The following is a 19,342-nucleotide window of genomic DNA, read 5'->3' on the forward strand; positions in this document are numbered from 1 at the left end:
GGGGGGGGGGGGGGGGCAGCTCGGAGCCAGTTTGGGGACAGGTCTAAGCGCCTGTCACTAGGCAGAGGAGGGGCCCAGGCTGTGGCCTTGGCCAGGAGCCTGGGGGAGCCTTGGGGGAGCAGCTTCCCAGCCTGGAAAGACAGGAGTGCAGTGGGGAAGGAGGCCCACCAGAGCCACATCGGCTACTAAGAGGGCTAAAGTCCAGCCAGCGTCAGATCTAAACGTGGCTGGGCCTCGGTGGCATCCACCCAAGCAGCTTTGTCTGCCCCAAACAGCAGCTCTTCTGACCCAGGCCTCAGGGGAAAATGGGAGGGGAGAGGCCATGGGGAAGCGGGCAGAATGTTTAGCCCTCTCTGCTTGTCACCTCCCCTCAGTCGCCCACAGACCCTCCCAGGCACTCGTGGCGTTCAAAGCCGCCTGCAGAAAGCACGGCCATGAGTTTCTCATGAATGATTTTAAATGATTCTTGCTGTGTCCATGGGGGGAAATCATGTATTGAAAGCCCCGCAAAAGTGTAGCCAAGTGACAGCGTGGCCACTGGCGTTCAAACTGCAAGGGGTCCTGGGAGGGAAACTGGGTCCCCAGGCCAAGGCAGACGTGTGCCCAAGGCCACAGCCTCTGAAAATCAGGCCACGGTGCCCCCACTTTGTGCCTCACACACATGGTCTCATTTAATCCTTCCAAGCCGTCATTCGTTAGCTCAGTTGTTCATTATGCAACAAATAATCACCAAGCACTTGCTATATGTCACTCACTGTTCTAGGCCCTAGGAAACCGTAATGAACAAAACAGATTTTTTTTTTAAAATCCCTGCAGTCACAGAGCTTACATTCCTGTGGGGGGAAAGGTAGCAAGCAAATAAATAAACCAAACATGCAGTGTGTCTGATGAAAGCGGGAAGGAGAAAAGGAGGGCAGGAAAGAAGACAGGCAATGTAGGGGCTGGGGCTTAGGGAAAGGCTGCAGGTTTCAAAAGAGTGATCAGGGACTTACTCACTGAGAAGATGACACTTCAGCAAAGACAGGAAGGGAGCCCTGTGGACAATGGAGAAAGAGCAGGCCAGGGAACAGCTTAACAGCAGAGGGAACAGCCGGTGCAAAGGCCCTGAGGAAGGTGCGTGCCCAGTGTATTGCAGAGACTGCCGAGAGGCCAGCGAGGCTGGAGCGGGGGAGGGGAGGGAAGCGGCCACAGGCTCAGAGAAGGGAGGGGCGGGCCCCAGGTCACACAGGGCCTTCCTAACGCCCTTGACTTGCACCCAGATGACATGGGAAGCTTCTAGAGGGTTCTGTGCCGACAGGGACAAGATCTGATTCAAATTTTAGGGGATTTCTCTGGCTGTTGTTTTCAGAACCGACTGCAGAGGAGCGAGGGCAGAAGGGAAGACACCAGTAGAGAGACTACATAACCAGTAATTCTCCAAATCCACAGACTGAGAACCACTAAGGCAGCAGTAAATATTATTTTAGTAGAAATTGTTTTTAACTTTATCACCAGCATTCTGCAAAACCCACCCTCTTTATTATTCCCATTTCAAAAATAACTTACTTAACTCACCCGGTTGGTATACTCTTAGACCAGGAAAACTCTGGTATGGATTTCCCATAAGGCCTAGGTATATTAAAACCCAAATTTATCTATCTCCCTCTTTTACTACTGCTCCCTCCTTCCTTTAGGTAAAACACAAAAAGCCTTGTTTTGTCCACTGGTCATTGAGTTGATGCCCAATTCCTTCTGGTCTTTTCCTTGGCCGGCAAAATGGCATGGGTCCGGGCTGAGGAGTCACATGGGCTGGGCCGATTCTGGGCCCTGACACCCACCCATGGGCAGGGCAGGTTACACAAACACTGATCCAGGCTTGACCTCCTCCTGCTGTCGCTCCTATGCTCCTCTGTGGCCCAAGGCAGCAGCCAGGTCTCAGTGTTCCCCAGCCTTTGTGCATTTGAGGCAGGGCCACAGCTGAAGTTGTCAGGTACCCAGGAGCCAACCCCACTCCCGGGCTTTTGTTTTCAACTGAAGCCAAAGAGTTGAAAGGATTATATATGGGATCAGCCATTCCCAGAGCCTGTTTTGTACACCGTTGGAGGTATACACACCCGCATTTTTTTTTTTTAATAATTATGGTTATGTATATTGATGTGCTAAGAAAAAGACAACTGATGCAGCTAACCCATGACTTCATGAATATTATTGCTCAGGAGGAGGCTAAAGTATTTAAGGTTTGTTTCTTTTTTTAAAGAAAAGAAACTATTTAAATAAAAAATATTGTGGGAATGATAACATAGGTGGTACAAGATAGAGCAAATATCATGGAGGACATAAAGAATAATCTATGGTAGGTTGTCTCAAGACGAAAGGAGCCGATGAAGGGGAGGGATTTCCCCCAGTTATCTGAAAGGTTTATTTTATTTATTTGTTTATTTTTGGCAGCTGGCCAATAAGGGATTCGAACCCTTGACCTTGGTGTTATAACAGCACACTCTAACCAATTGAGCTAACGGACCAACCCCAAGTGTTGTGTTTTTTTTTTGTTTGTTTAATCCTGTTAATGTAATAGAAGAGAAGGCACATTGTAAAACATTAGAAAATACAGACCATCAAAAATGTTAAAATAAAAATTTCACACTCTCACCTCCCAGATACCACCACCATTAACACCTTAGTGCATAGCTGTCTTAGTTTTCCACCGCTGTGTAACAAATTACCACAAACATATTGCTGAAAACACTACCCATTTATTACCTCCCAGTTCTGTAGGGTGGACTTGGTTTTCTGCACTGAGTCTCACAAGGCCAAAGTCAAGGTGTCAGCCAGCCACCCGGGGTCCTGAGATATGGAGCCAGGGGAAGCCAAACCCCCCCCCCCTGCAACCAGGAAAAGAGCACACCCTAAACACTGTTTCCACACGGGTAACCCACCATAGCCACTGCAATTGCCACAACTACTGCAAAAGTGGGTAGTCACCATAGCAGTAGTCACAGCCACCGTGCAGTTGGCCCACCACACACTCGAATGCATTGACACAAGGAGAGTCACCAGCAGAGATCAAAAAAAAAAAAAAAAGGACATCTGTCTCCACAAAGCACACTCCAGAGTAATAGAAGAAGCATCTGCTCTATGACAATAGTGGGGGACATGAACACACCCGTCTCAAGCACTGGACAGATCATCTAGGCAACAAATCAGCAGAGGAACAGTTAATCTATCGGGAAAGAACAAATCTATGGTTATTAGAGGGGGAAGGGGGAGCGATTGGATACAGGACATAAAGAATAATTATGATTTGTAATAATGAATATGCTAATAATAATTTTTTTTTAAAGGTGTCAGCCAGGCTGGGCTTTCATTTGGAGGGTCTCATGGAGGATTCTCTTCTAAGCAAGTTCAGGTTATTGCCAGCATCCAGTTGCTCGTGGCTGTACGATGGGGACCTTGTTTCTCTGCTGGCTGTCCATCAGGGGCTGTTCTCTGCTCTTAGAGGCCACTCTCACGTTCTTGCACATCTTCAAGTCAGGAGCAGTGCTTCTGATACTAATGTTTCAAATCTCTCTGACTCCTTCTGTCTTCCTCTTCTGCCACCAGCCAGAGAAAACTATGCTTTTAAAAGTCGCCTGTGGTTCAATCAGGCCCACCTGGATACTCTTCATCACATTCACGGGTTCTGAAAATTAGGAGGTGGAATCTTGAGTGGCCATTTTGTTAGAATTATGCCTACCACAATATCTTTCCAGATCTTTCTCTGCACACATATATTAATAAATACATACTTGTATTACAATAAGCAACCTGCTTTTTCCAGTCAGTGATCTCCACTGGCACCCTCTCAAGACATTCCAAGAGGGATGTCTGGGATGAACTGAAGCTGCGGTCTCAGGAGCCATGGCAAAGATCCCCATCACTGAGCCCAGCAAGGAAGCAAGCATGGTAGGTAAATGCCCCAACTCCCTCACTCTCTGGATGGGTCAACTCTCCACTGATTCCCAAAGGTCCCCAGCTGCATTGAGCCCCAGCTGATTTATCAGTTTCCTCCTCTTACCTTCTGCAGCTCACTTCACCCGCTCACTGGTGCTTCCTGGGACCACCTCCCAAATAATTCACTTGTACTCACCCCTTACATCAGTGCCTGCTTGGGGACCCAAGCAAAGACCGAAGCATGCAGGGGATTGAAACTGGCATGAGGTTGTTTCAGTGTTTTATGTTTTTTGACAGGGATGTTTTCATTTATTATTAATGCAATTAAAAATCAATTTTAAATAATAAATGTTTTACGAGGAAAAACTACAGCTGGGGGGACACAGATGTCACTGAAAGAGACCACACTCTGCAACCCCCATTCTGTATTCTCTTGCTGACTGAGAGCCTACTATCCTACTGACCTCCACAGCTCCCTCCACACACCCCAGACATGACAATGGCAAGTGATCATTTTAAGAGAAGCTGACATTTGTGGAGCAGATTCTGTGCAAAACGCATCATGCATGTTATCTGCTTTACATACTTAGAGCGCATGCATTTATCTCCCCTCCCTCCCAGGATCCCTTTACTAGGATCGTGAAGGAACAGAAAAGGGCTAAACCCACAATAAGGAAGAGGGGGGTGCCAGCAGATGAGAGATTTCAACACATTTCTGGAAGACAGAGAGCAGAAGGAAGGGTGGTGACAGGTGACACAGAGCAGAGAGAGCCACAGCTGGAATCCTCCCAGGCTAGGAGGCGTCAGGAGGAGGAGGCTCCAGGCTGAGACTGCAGGGGTCCCTGAGGGCAGGAGCAGGCAGTGTAGCCGGAACCGGAAATGGGACTGACTGTGGAGTTTCAACTAGACGAGCTGGCCACCCCACTACCATCCCCACATGGGGGGATGAGGTGAGTAGCAGAGCCAGAAGCAAGCTTCTTGGTTTCTTATAGTTGACATTGGAGTTGATGCCTGCACTTCCCAACAACCACAACAATGGGGAAGACCCTCTTCTGAAGAACTGGGACACATTTTCTGAGGAGAACTGGAGCAGCTCATGTGTGTATTAGTGCTTTGGGAGAAAGCCCCCTGCTGAATCCATCATTTGGAAGACCCCAGCTCACCAACCAGCAATCCCCACCCATGCAACATGATGCTTAGGTCCACATTCCTCTTGCTCCGCACGAAGACACAGCCACCGTGGTTGTTCATCTAAAGAAAGCCTGCAACATAACAGAAAGACAAAAGCGAATAACAGAAAAATTGATCCTAGAAGAAATAGAGATAATTTAATGAAAGGGGAAGAACTTTTAAAAAGAAAGAAAGCTTTATATAGTACCCTCAAAGAGATTTGTGAAGCTATTGCATCTATAAGGCAAGAAGATGGTGCTAACAATTAGAAAGAAAGAGCTCTTGGAAATTAAAAATACGGGGACAGAGTGAATGAAATTGATTGAAGGTCTGAAAGAAAAAAAAATGAAGAGAATCTACCAGAACATAGAGCATAATGAAAGAGATAGAAAACATAACAGAAAAGAGACATAGAGGATCATCTGGGAGGTCCAACCAATGTCGGAGGTATAGTCAGCCTCAACCCACCCTGTCCTCTTACCAGGTTCTTGACTCCGCCACAGGAAATAATTGAAGGGCAGAGTTACAGTAGAAAGTGAGAACAGGTTTAATATAACAGATAAGAAATACAGTTGCCACGGAGGGAGTGCAACATGTTCCAGAGACTGAGCAGGGCCCCACCAAGTGCAACACAAAAGCAAGAAGAACATAAAGTTCAGTACAGAGTGCAGGCTGGCTCAAGAGAGTCAGCAGCTGCTTGCTGAAAGTAAGTTTGATACAAAGTAAAATATCCACACCTCAGGACCAGCCTGTGGCTCACTCGGTAGAGTGCGGTGCTGATAACACCAAGGCCCCAGGTTCGGATCCCATATAGTGATGGCCGGTTTGCTCACTGGGTGAGCGTGGTGCTGACAACACCAAGTCAAGGGTTAAGATCCCCTTACCGGTCATCTTTTAAAAGAAAAAAAATATATATCCACACCTCAGGCAGAGAAGCGCAGGCTGCCTCCAGGAGAGTGAGCAACAGCCCTGCCTTCAGCTGGGATTCAGCTTTTATAGTTTCCCTATCTAAAGAAATTTCAATGAAGTTAAACATAGAATTACCACATGACCCAACAATTCCACTCCTAGGTATATACCCAAGAGAAATGAAAACACATGTCCACACAAAACTTGTATACAAATGTCCAAAGCAGCATTATTCACAATAGCCAAAAGTGGAAATAACCAAAATGTCCACTAACAGATGAATGGATATCCACACAATGGGATGTTATTCAGCCTAAAAAGGAATGAAGCACTAATACATGCTACAACGTGGATGAACCTGGAAAATAATTATGCTAAGTGAAGAAACCAATCACAAAAAGCCACATATTGTATGATTACATTTATATGAAATGTCCAGAATAGTTGAGTTTATAGAAACAGAAAGTATATTGTTGGGGGGGATGAGGAGTGACAGCAAATGGGTTTGTTTTGAGTGATAAAAATTGGGGATGGTTGCAAAACTTTGTGAGTGTACTAAAAAACACTGAATTGCACCCTTTCAATCGGTGAATTGTTGTGTGGTATGTAAATCATATCTCAGTACAGCTGTTTTTTTAAAAAAAAGAAAAGGAGATGCCTATAAGATGGGAGTTGGGGGCACATGACCTCTTTCCATTCCAAGGCTCTTCAATCCTTGCCCAGTCCTCTGATGCGTCCCCCTCCTTAGGCTCCAGGTCCCAGGAGAGCTTTCTCAGCAGCTCGCAGATGCCTTCCCCTGCCCTGTGCTGCTAGAAGCTGAGTAGGAAGCTTCAGGCGGCACCGAGAAAACACCCCCTGCATCACACTGTCAGCCTGGCCCCCTGGGTTGGTTTGTTTTTCCAGGGCGTAAACATATTTTATGGAGAAATAAAACGCACAATAATAAAATGGGGGAGGGGAGTGTTTCCACAGGCCCACATTTTATCCAAAGGGGCCGTGATTTGGCATCCCTAGCTCGAATGTGAAATTATTACACAAGAATTGACTCTCGGTGTCTCTGATGCTCCCTGGGATGATTGCTTCTATAACTTATGGAGACAGCTGAGCGTTTGTATTCAAGCGATCACATAAATTAATATCCATATGTGGAAATGGTGTGCTGGGAGCCGGCCTGGTTTAAGAATGCGTTCTTTGTAATGATCCTCGCACCTGAAGAAAAATGCCCGTCCAGGGCTCCGAGCGCAGGTCCGGAATGCTCTAGTCACGGTTCAGAAGGTGTGAAGTAAAATAAGGCATTCAAAACGTTACCCCTTAAAGTGGTGAAGAACTGGGTGTTGTTTTCAGCTATGATGTCATCAGAGGGAATGAAGGGAAATGCTTTTTTTCTTTTTTTTAATTTAAAAAAAAAAATGAAAAAGCATGTGCCTCAAAATGTAATGTTTCACTCCTCAGGGATGGGTTTAGCCCAAAGTTCTAATTATACATGTGGCAGTGAAGGCCTCCCAGTCTTCATGCTTGCCAAAAGCTTTTATTTTGCTACGTGACAGGAGACAAAATTATTCCTTTCTCCTTAGGAGATTGCCAACACCATGCCAAAGGATCGACGGGGGCGGCAGCAGCACCAGCGGGAATTGATGATGGCCTTTGTGGAGGCAGAGCAGGGGACCGGGAGTTAGAAAACCCAGGCCCTGCCCTTGGATCATGTAGGTTAGGCCACAGCCACAACCAGGCAAGGCTGCACAAGCCGGGGACAGGGAGTCACAGGGCACGGTGCCTGATACAAGTCAAAAACTCTTTGCTTGAATGAAAATGTAGAAGAAAACGAGCAGAGTCAGGCACCACTACTTCCATCCTCATTCATTCATTCATTCACTCAAATGTTTCTTGAGCTCTCATTGTGTGTCAGCAAAGCCCTAAACAATCCTGACTCAAGATGAAGGGGCAGCAGCCAGCAGAGCCCTCTCACGTGGTGCACACTTAATTCCATTCCATTCATTTGGGACTTTTCAATATTGCGTAGATTTATAACCTTTCTTGGTGATGGATGACAAACGTGTGCTCAATAGAAATGGCTAGATATGGGCGGTCCCTTACAGATTTGGCCACTTCTTCCCGTCCTTCCCACCACAAATCCACCTTTGTCCAAGTGGCAGCCAGTCAGCTTCATACAGGACTTGGCTAAATTTTATTTTTTATTTTTTTTTTTTTAAAAAGATGACCGGTAAGGGGATCTTAACCCTTGACCTGGTGTTGTCAGCACCACGCTCTCCCAAGTGAGCGAACCAGCCATCCCTACATAGGAATCTGAACCCGTGGCCTTGGTGTTATCAGCACCACACTCTCCCAAGTGAGCGAACCAGCCATCCCTACATAGGAATCTGAACCCGTGGCCTTGGTGTTATCAGCACCACACTCTCCCAAGTGAGCGAACCAGCCATCCCTACATAGGAATCTGAACCCGTGGCCTTGGTGTTATCAGCACCACACTCTCCCAAGTGAGCGAACCAGCCATCCCTACATAGGAATCTGAACCCGTGGCCTTGGTGTTATCAGCACCACACTCTCCCAAGTGAGCCACAGGCTGGCCCAGGACTTTGTTAAATTTTAAAATAAAGTGTTTGCGCTGGCTGGTGAGCTCAGTTGGTTAGAGTGTGGTACTGATAACACCAAGGTCCAGGGTTCAATCCCTGTACTGGCCAGCTGCCAAAATTGAAAAAATAAATAAATAAATACCAACAATAAAAACTGTTTGAAGGTTTCTTTTCTATATCAACAGTTGAACAAACAGGGGTAGTGCAACTCCTTTGTTCCTACACACACACACACACACACACACACACACACACACACCCCTTGGTTTTCCTATATCCACCTACCCCACCCCACCCTCATCTGACAAACTTTCATTTGCCTTTACAAGGACAGTAGATTTCTGAGAAACCTCAAGGAAGACCCTCCTCAGGTTTCAGTGGCACAGACTTTTCCCTCAGCACCAGTGATGTGCTGGTAAATGATTAACACTGGCTTTCCAGGAAAAAGGGGGAAAAAAAAGCCTATTTGTAGCGTTTGCTGATTTCTGTGGTGTAAATACTCCCACTGACACCAGTTTCGAGCCACCAACTTCACATTACCGACTGCAGAGTTGGACAGACACGTGTGCAATCAGCTCTTGTCCGCTGGTGAGCACGGCCTGCCACCAGCACATTGGGAAAAACACAGGGGGATGTGGGAGCGTCTTCATGGGCTGTCAGAGGGGCTAGGTTGTCTTTCCCTTGGACCACACTGACTCTGAGATGTAGTAACACACTGGGCTGCCTTGTTCCTCCCATGAACCTGTCCCCATGAGGAGTAAGGAGGGAAACCTGGAATCTGCAACAAAACCTCAGCTATTCCCCCCAACCTAGAGAAGATTCCTGACTTTTGTCTCTTCTTGCTTTCAAAGGACCCAAACGGTAGACACATGGGAGAAAAGACTCCACACTGCAGAAACTTAATTGTAGTTTCTTTTAAAAGCCTATGCCTTCCCACGGTGCAATATTTCATAATAAGAAAATGGGAATCAAAATTCTTCCCCACTAAGAACGAACAGTGGAATGAGAGACAGAGAAATCACTGAGGTGGAAAAATTGATTTGCAATATCCACAGTAGATTCAATGACCTTAACAGCACCTGGATGATCCCTGCACTTCTGCCAAAGACTGGATTTTTTTAGAGCAGTCTGCAGTTGTAGTACGAGCACTTTGCATCCAAGCCATAAAAGTTCTCACGTGAGCCACCAGCTCCTCCACACTGAGGACCTGGTGAACACCCTAACCAGGTCCTTCTTCCTTCTGGATTTCTGTGTGTGGTCCCAAGCAGCTTGGTTCCACCAGAGTCATGCGCTGTGGCAGTCTGTACAATCTCCCCTCCCAACTCCAACCCCTCCGTGGGAGGAGTATATTTCTCTGCCCCACGGATGCTGGGTTTGGCCTAGTGACTTGCTTTGGTCAATGGAATGTAAGTAAACGTGATCCTATTACAGGTTTTCAATGTGCTTGCTTCATTTGGTCTAGCCTCCTACACTCCTGTCATCCGCCATGAGAAGAACATGCCCCCAGGTAGCCTCTGCTGCTTCCACCTGGGACCCTGGAATGAGAGATGGATAGTGCTGACCTAAATCCAATCCATAGCCTGAAGTAGACAAGCCACAACCATCCATGAGTGAGAAATGAGTGTCTGTGGTAAGCCACTGGGATTTGGGGGTCGTTTGTTATGCAGCTGGGTTGTAGCAGTAGTTATTATATACACTCCAGGTTATGTTTAAATATAGAGCCTTTACAAACTTGTTTCTACAGAAGACTTGGCTTGTCACCAATATGGTGTCAGAGACCTTCCTGCAAATCAACTTCCAGGTATACCAGTACTTTAAAGGATGTACGCGTACCTTTGGCCACCAGTGTCCGCACACGTATGCCTGCCTGAATTCCAAAAGGGGTTTTGTTTATTCTTTTTCTTCAACAATGAACCATTTGCTAAGTACCTACTGTACACAAGACAGTTTGAGTCAGGTACCTGGACCCCATAATCAAGAAGGTTACAGTTACACTTGAGAATACAAGTACATAAAAAGGATGACATTTTAAAGCCCAAGTGAATGATACAGATAGAGTGCCGGGAATTCAAGAGGGAAAGAAAAATCACTTTTAGGATTGGAGGAGGAGCAGCGGGAACCAGGAAAGGTTTTTACCAAAAAGGAAGAAATTGAAATAACCCTTAAAGAAAGAGTTGATCTCACATGCAGGCTGGGGCCCAACATTCCAGGCAGTGAGTCCATGTGTGGTCACAGAAGGTTTAAGGGGCAATGCATAGAAGAGACTGGTAAACTGAGCCAATTCACAGAGGTTTGCAATGTCGAAAGACTCACAGTTCTGTTCCGTGGGCAAGTATAACCATTAGCAATTTTCCTTGTGTTGTGTGTGTGGGTTTTTTTGTTTTGGGGGGAGGGGGGTTGGCGACTAGCCGGTATGGGGATCGATCCAAACCTGTGGCCTTGGTGTTATAAGGCTGCGCTCTAACCAACTGAACTAACTGGCCAGCCCCATTAGCAATTTTCGAGCATGACAGAGCAGTCTTCCTATATGTTGGGTTAATCTGGGGATAGTGTTTAAAATTTAAAAGGTAGAGCAGACCTGGAAGTCAGAAAACTGGATGGCAATCTGAGATGATAAGGCCTAAAGACAGGGTAGAGACAAAAGAAAAAGACAGAAACCTGCACTTATAAAATCAGAATATGTTAGAGTTATTAAAAATCTTCTAAAACAGGTACTTGCAAATATTTATTCTGTAAATGTGAAAATGGAGGCCCAGAGAAGTGAAGTCACTTTCCCAGGACCACACAGCAAGTACAGCAGAGCTGGGAACAGAGCCCAGGTATATCAGTTAAGAATGTTGTAACAGAAATCCCAACAAGAAGTGGCCTGGATGAGTAAGGGGTTTCTTTTTTCTTCATGTAAAGAGAAGTCCAGAGGAACATACAGAACCCAGAGCTTGTGCATCTGCTCAAGTTATCAAGGACCCAGACTTCTTTCTTCCTGCTCTGCCATCCACAGCATGTGGTTTCCATTCCCTTAGCCCCAAGATGGCTGCTGCACCTCCGGGCACAGAATCCATGTCCCAGGGAGGAAGAAGGCAGAAGGACTAAAAGTCTTCTCCATGCAAGGTTTTGTCTTATTTGGGAAGGGAAACCCTTCCCAGAGATTTCTGCTTACCTTTCATTGACCATTCACTAGAGCCACCACTAGCTCTAAGGGAGCCTGGGAATTCGAGCATTTCACTATCTAGGCTCTATGGTAGCGGATGAGAAGGCAGAAGAGAGCTGGGATGGGTGTGAGTGAGACTAACTAGAGTATTTGCCTGACACCTGGTCTCTTATCTCCAGCTCCAGAGCTCTTGGTATTTTACACTGTGACAGGGCTGGTTGCAGTGGGGTGGGGAGGAGGGGGGGGGGCCACACATTTATCTAGGCCAGAGCCAGGGAAGACGGCCACCTCCTTCTCAGATATGGATAAGGACTGCATGAAAGACTTGGGGCGTTAGGAACTGCTCAAAAGAAGGGGTACAAAGAATTCACGTATAGCAGACAAGGGGAAGGAAGCGATGTAATTCACCCCACAGCAAACTAACAATTACCAGGCATTTTACTACTATGTGCTAAGAGCTGTTTTCAGATCCAGCTCTGAGAAGTGTCTTTAAAGTAGAATATAGAAGATCAAATTAAAAGAATGGATGGGAGTCAAGAAAATGTCCTTGGAAAGAGGGCAAGAAAACAAAACAGAAAACCAAAAGAAGAGAAGTTAATCTTGGGAGGACAGCTTAGGAAAGGGCTTGAGTGCAAAGCATGAAATCCTGGACAGGCTCCACCAGAAATAAAAGCAAACATTCTCCTTTGGCACCAGCCAGGATCAAGATGCCCCAGCACACTAGGTTCACTTCTGGGTGGGTCATTTGGAAAGCTGTAAAGGGGCCAGAAAAAAAAAAAAATGGTGACAAAGCTCTTCAGGCTAGGCACCATGGTCGAAGGAGAGATCTGAGTTTCCATCCCAGTTCTATACCTCCTGGATTTAACTTTTCCAAACCTGTCTGGGAATAGTGACCTCTATGTTTCCCTGAGGTGGCAGGTAAATCAAGACTCTGTCAACTGCAAGTGACAGAAAACCCAGGTCAATGTGATGTAAGCAAAGAAAATTTGTTGGCACATGTAACCGAAACATCCTGAGACAGGGCTGGCTTCAGGATCAACTGGATCCAGGGGCTCAAACAATGAAGACTCTGTCCCCGGCTCTGCTCTGTCCCTGTTGGCTCTATTCTTAGGTTCCCAGTCTGCCCTGGCTTATAGCCTATCTTTTTGGTAACCCCAGTAGAAAGTGCAATTCTCTTTTCCACTAGAAACAGAAAGTTCTGAAATTATTTCTCTGGGACCCACCTCATTGTGGCCAGGGTGTGGTGAGGGAGTGGGTTCAAATCCTCCATTCATCCCACTTCTACAGCCAGGAGATGGAGTTGGTCCCCTCCCAACAAAGCACACGAACTGAGAGTCAGAGAACAGTGGTTCCACCAAAGTGTGAGCTCTGGATCTAGAAGGAGGACCAAATGTTGCACAGGCAAAGCCAAAGCTGTCTACCACAGTGGTTCTGAGGAGCTGGGAAAAAAGCCATAAACGCCAGAACCTCCCAATCAATCAAAAGCTGCCTTTCCACTGAATCCAGCTACATCCAGTCTTGGGGATTAGAACCCTAGCTTCTGCCCTTGTCAAAGAGAATGCCAAAATGTCTATGCTGAAAAGGCCCTTGGAAATAATCCTCGTCCACCCCCCTCAACTCACAAGGGCACAGAAAGGGGAAGAGGGCTGCCTAAGCGTGCAGAGCTAGATCAGCTGCAGAACAGTACTAGACAGGACCTACAAAATTTCAGCCAAGCGTTCTGCCACTTCCGCCTGCAGCCTCCCTGAGAATGAGGTATAAAGGACTTAACGAAATTCCAGAGAATGTCCCCAGAAATGGGAGCAGGTTCTAGCCGGCCTACTGTGATAGCTCAGTGAAGAATTTCTTTGAGGAAAGAAAATCCTCTTGGAGTGAAGGCGGCCAGGTTGTATAAAGGACTGGGATGTCTGGGGCCCCTCCGGCCTGGATCAGGGACATTGTGGCTAGGGACAGAGCATTTTTCCATGACAGGCTGATTTGGGCTGAGGAGGGCAGGTGCAGGGTTAAAGGACCCCCTCAGGGACATCACGAAGCATACACCAAAGAGAAAAGGTTGGCTATAAGATGCCAGAGAACCACAAACCTTCTTCCTGATACCAACAGCCCTGGTGTCTTATCAGCAGGACCTCAAAGGCCTCCCACTTTGACTTGCTGTCTACAATGAGATCTGTTTCCCGCTGCTCCCAAAGGAGGCCACGTGTCCCCTTCATGTTTTGGTCCTTCACCTGCCTTCCCTTTGATCTTTCCCTTCCTGGCCAACATCCAGGCCTGGCAATACCGTTTCTCAGAAACTTGGGGACATACTCAGTAAGTTTATCTGGGCAGCAAATCCATGTCAGGGAGGAAAGTTTTCAGGGAGAGATGTTGCAATGCTCTTTATTATAGGTTGCTTTTTTCTCTCCTTGTCTTTTTCTACAGGACTCAAGTGAGAACACCAAATGGCCTCGACCCTAAGGAATCTGAAAGGATTATCATGATTACTTAAGAAGGGGTTTTCTGAAACTCCCAGCCAAGTGGGAGAGAGAATGAAACTTCTAAAGTTATAACCCTTCAGTGACAGGTTAGATAAGTGTGGGGCCTGAGCAAACACATAGACCAGGAACAGCATTTCTCCTGTTAACTCTTTCAAGGCCTAGAAAACACACACTAGAGGCCTTTGAAAATCCCTCTGAGCCCCGGTACTCTATAATTTGCCAAGACAAGCCTTCACTCCTTAGATAAAAGTTCATGAATCGATCCTTTCTTCATCTGCTTTTACTCCTCCTAAGTCACCCAAAGCATTACAGCTCCATTCATCCCAGGCCATCTCATTCTTCCAGTCAGAAAGCAGTCTCTTAGGGAGGAAAGCCCCCATTTCCCTAGGGGGTCAGGGTGGGCGTCCAAGGGCACCAAACCAGCAGCAAGCTCTGTATTTGGCTGCAGGAGCAGCCAGCCTTGCCTCACTCTCAGCAGCTGCAGGGCTGGCCAGAGACTGTCCGAGAAGCCTCATATCTTCTGGCCATGAGAGACATCCCACCTGTCGGTCATGCTAGCTGCAGAACCAGATGGAAGGCTTGGCCTGGTGGCCATTCTGGTCTGGCCTCCCAAGATGGTATCAGGTGCCTCCCCAGGGTGTGAAGGCAAGGAAGCCTGAAGGCACATACATCATCAGAAGCGTTTGCTGGAGAAAGAAAAGTGCAGGAGACAAATCTCCCCAGCTCCAGAGATATCAGTGGGGACCAACAGGACTGTGGTTGGGGTGGCTGCTGGCCTGTGCCCAGGCATGCTGGCACAGGGCAGGGAGCCCCAGTGTCAGAGCATAAGGGCAGGGAATCTCTGCTTTCAATTTCCTTTAGTCTGCAAAAAAAGATCCCACAAAAAGTGATATGAAGCTGTGTAAACCTGAGAGTTTAGGATCCAGAGTCTTGGCCTGTCCCAGTCTGGGAGATCCTGGCTATCTCACCGGGTGGGTTTTATGTCAATGAGACCTAACACTTGTGGTTTGGGCAAATGAAGGGAAATGGGTAAAAAAGAATAATAGTAATTTTGAAAAATAGGTGCTTTTGAATTCTGGAAACAGTTCCTACGAAGCGAGAGGATACTAGGACAGAAAGGAGCAGTAAATTTTCCAGGAATTGACAACCCCTGCGGGCTTTGCCAATCCCGGACCCAGAAAAGGGGAAGGGGCGGGAAGGGGGCTTAATCTGCCCCTCCGCAGGCTTCCTGCAAAGGGGCCCACCCAAAGCCGCGCCCAGGCCTCCCCCCTACGCTGCAAGAGCTGCGAAGAGCCTCAAGTCCCACCGCCTGGAACCCCCGAACCCACCGCCGCCCCCGCGCCATTTCCAGTCCTATGGGCGAGGGGGGGGGGGGTCAATGTCGTTCAAATAATTTCTCTGCGAACACAAGATGGCAGCCTTAAATAAATGCAACCCTGCGCAGCTTTTAATCTTACACATCATTAAATTCCTAATTTACACATTATGTTTTCGTGGGCCAACCCATAACTCATTAGTGTTGAACTCACGAGGTATAAAGACCAACGCACGACGGGCGCTGGGGCGCTGTCACCTGCCTGGGTTAACAGTTCCTGCCGCGGGGGCAGGGAGGAAGGCGGGAGAGGGGCGCGGGGTGCCGGCAGGGCGGAGGCTGGGGCGCGGGCGAGCCCCAGGTGCCGGGCGCCGCGCTCGCAGCTCAGCTGCTGGGAAAGTGCCAGAGCCGGCTCGCCGCAGCTCCCTCCCTCCGCTGCCGGGGGTCGCGGGCGCACGCACACACACATCCCGCAAACATACACCCGGGTGGCCGCGCGGGGCTCCGAGCGCGCAGGCCTCCTTGGCAGACATCTTCCTGTGGGAGGATTTCAAACGAGCCGTGAAAGCCAGAAACTACACGGGTTACAAACTCCGGAATCCCTGGCCGGCCCCGGCGTCCTTCCCCACCTCCGGCCCGGCCCCCTCCGCTCGGCCCAGGGCCAGGAGCCCAGCGAAGGGCAAAGCGCACACGCCGACGGTGCAGGGAGATTCGGAGGTGCGGAGACTGCCCCCAAGTCCCGTCTCCCTTCTACCCCAGGGACCCACGGCCGAGTGTCCTGCAGACGAAATCGGCCTTGCCAAACTGTAGTGGCCCAAGGCGACCCGAAGCGCTCCACTTTTAGGGTGCGCCCTGGCCAGAGGTGGGGTGGAGGGTCAAGTAGGCCTCCCGGCACCCGAGACTGGCCGCCGCGCCCCCTCAGCGCCGCTCTCCAGGGAAGGGGACGGTGGGGTCACCCGAGCAGAGCTGACAACCCCAGGCCCCGGCCAGGGTTCACCCTAAAGAAGAGGGAATCTGCTGCCTGAATGGGCCCGGCGGCTAAGGAAAGTGGTCCGCGCCCAGGGGGAAGGCCCCAGGCGGGAGCGCCGAGGACAGGTGTCCAGGCGGCGACACTAGGAGTGGCCTCGCCTTGTGCTAAGCCGGCCGGGTCCTCGAGGTGCTCCGCGCTGCCGGCGGAGTGGGAGGCAGGAGGCCAGGCAAGCGCCCCGCCCTCGCTGCCCGCGGTCACGGGGGCAATTACACTCCTCGCTGCAGACGGTTACCAGCTCGCCCGCGCATCTCTCTCCCGGCTGCCTGCTCCCTCTCCTCTCCTCCGCGGAATTGCTGGCTCAGTCTTAGCGAGGGCGCCTGGGTCGTATAACTTCGTATAATGTATGCTATACGAAGTTATTACGGAGGTCTGCCGGCGGAGTGGGAGGCAGGAGGCCAGGCAAGCGCCCCGCCCTCGCTGCCCGCGGTCACGGGGGCAATTACACTCCTCGCTGCAGACGGTTACCAGCTCGCCCGCGCATCTCTCTCCCGGCTGCCTGCTCCCTCTCCTCTCCTCCGCGGAATTGCTGGCTCAGTCTTAGCGAGGGCGCCTGGGAAGCGCGGCCGAGGCCAACTGCCTCTGGGGACCCCCCGAAGCTCCTCGCACGCTGCGCGCTCCCCAGGTAGCCGGGGCGAGCCCACCGCACCCCGCACCGCGTCCCTCGAGCACCACTGCCCGAGAAGCTGTTTTCGAGGTCGCGAAAGGGCAACAGGACCCTTCTCTAGGCGCTGCAAAACCCCAGCAGCTGCGCTTCGCCTCGCAACACTGCCTTCAGCCAACGCAGCTACCCTAGCGCCCCAAATCCCCGGTGCGCGTGTTTTCCGAGTCCCGCTGGCGTGCTTTCCTATTCCCAACTCAACGCCTAGACTTGTTGTCTTAAACCTCCCAGGCCTTTGCGCTGCCAGACGTCCTCGGCTGCAAGCCCCCCTATTCCAGAAGATGTCTTTGAAGCTGTGAATTGAAAACTCAGGTTTTGGATTAAGGGATTCATTTTCTTTTGGAGGGTTGGGGGAGGGGGAGGGAGCGGGTACGGGGATCTGAACCCTTGACCTTGGTGTTATAACACCGAGCTTTAACCTACTGAACTAACTGGATAGAAGGGCTTCATTTTCAACTAGCTGCGTGATCTGAGGCAAGTTTAACCTCAGCTTATCTGCAAAATGGGAGAAATGCTGCCCATAAGTGTGGCTGGCTGCGAGATTAAAAGAAGATATATGTACTGTATATATAAAATGCTTGGCACAAAGTCCTCGTGGTTAGCATTATTATTACCATATGGCCAGAACTGTGGCGACATTAAAAGTGAGGTGGCCTTTTTCCCATCAGGGGTGAGCCCCGTGGAGTCCTGGAACACATCTCACAAATCGAGGTGAGCCTAAGCTACCGGCTAGGCCCGAAGGGAGGACAGGCAGGCGTGGGGCAGCCAACCAAGCGAATCACTCAGCCTTCCGCCTTTGCAAATGAATAGGGTTCTGTGCAGGGCTTCCTCCATTCCTACCCCAAATGTGCAACGCCTAAGGCTTAAACCTGGCCCGCAGGTAAATTTAGCCTGAATGTAGAAGCTCCTAAGGGGCGGGGATGTCTCCTTGGAACAAGGAAAGGGAACAGGGTCAGAAAATGGAGTTGCCTCTGGGAAGAGAAATCATGGAGAGGAAACATCCAGGGCCGCTGGCGGACCACTGACAAAAAGAAATCGGACGCAAAAGAAGCCTCCCCAGAAATTGGGCCACCGTGGAGCCATGCGAGACAGACTTCCCATCTGGGAAGGGCTGTCTATGGGTAATTGGGTTTGCTCGAGTTGCCTCTATAATTAATAAGTGATTTGACTTGGAGATTGGAAATAGTCATTGAAAGGAAGCCGCAGGCGTTGGGGTGTGAGGCCCGGGAGCCTCCCTCCGAAATCCAGTGACCGCGGAGGAGGACGGTTTAAGGAACACGACGAATGTGATAATATTGGCATCTAACCTTCTAGTGTTTGAGTAATTCGTTGCTTAGCTACTTTGGATAGGCCATTATTTTGCAAACTGGAAACATTTGCAAGTGATGATATTTTGCTCCTGCCTGACGCAGGGGCTGCAAACCTACCCCGGCTCTGCTGAACTCTTCGAAATATATATGCATAAATTGTTCCTAATGAGACCATCTGTTTTTTATGGCCCCTCTGGAAGCAGAAGGAACCCGAAGACTGCTCCGTCTTGCAGAAATCTGTGGCCAGGCAGGCCTGGGAAATAAATAGGGGAGATTAGAACGGTGTGCGTGATTTAACAATACGCAGACAGCAGATTCGGTGGTCGAGATGTGTGCTTGGGCTTCCAGGGGTGCGGGTCATTTAGGGTGACTTCGGGCTGCTTGGGGTATGGGAGTTCCAATCAGTGGGCCTCCTAGGAGGGCCAGGGGTTTTACAACACACAGGAACCTCGTTTTTCCTTGCCTGGAACATCACCAGAGCCACAACGCAAAACCTCTAGCCTGCCGCTGCTCAGGGACCCAGGATATGTATCCAGCTATGGGTGGCTCCCGGCATCGCCCAATAGCCAGGGCCTCCCCCTACAGACGTGAAGAGTCAGAGCTGGGAGACTGAGAACGAGCCTCACTCACCTCACCCCCAGGTCGGAGCGTGGCGCTCACTTCGGGGGGCCTGTCCCAGAAGCTGAGCTTTCTGCTCCTCATGCGTCTGTCTGGCAGGCCCAGCGGCCCGGCCTGAGCCCGCACCGAGGGTGGCAGGGCAAACACTTTTCACATTACCGGGTGGCTGTTAATTGGGCCAGTGCAAAAGACGCCGCGCCTACCCCTTTGCGG

This window comes from Galeopterus variegatus, unplaced genomic scaffold (assembly GCF_000696425.1).
Source record: "Galeopterus variegatus unplaced genomic scaffold, G_variegatus-3.0.2 Scaffold553, whole genome shotgun sequence".
Taxonomy (NCBI): Eukaryota; Metazoa; Chordata; class Mammalia; order Dermoptera; family Cynocephalidae; genus Galeopterus; species Galeopterus variegatus.